Below are 280 nucleotides of genomic sequence, written 5' to 3'. Positions count from 1 at the left end.
CGCCGCACAGCGGTGCCTCTGCGGGTAGTGCAGCTGGTCTGTGGCGCGGGTTCGGTGTGTTTTCACGCCACCAGTGAGTGACAGGCCCGCCACCCGGTGAAGTGGGGCAGATGATGTCGCGGTGACGCGGGGCTGGGCTGGGGACACTGTCCAGTCACCACGGCCCAGGTCTTCCGGTTGTTGCGGTGCGGGCAGTTCCCGAAGCTTCGGTTCTCCCGGCACCCGGTGATCCTGCCTGGGGCAACCCCCGGGTGAATGGCGGGGACCGAGTGGGTCGTTG

Source organism: Myotis davidii, unplaced genomic scaffold (assembly GCF_000327345.1).
Source record: "Myotis davidii unplaced genomic scaffold, ASM32734v1 scaffold693, whole genome shotgun sequence".
Taxonomy (NCBI): domain Eukaryota; kingdom Metazoa; phylum Chordata; class Mammalia; order Chiroptera; family Vespertilionidae; genus Myotis; species Myotis davidii.
This window is presented reverse-complemented; position numbering follows the sequence as displayed.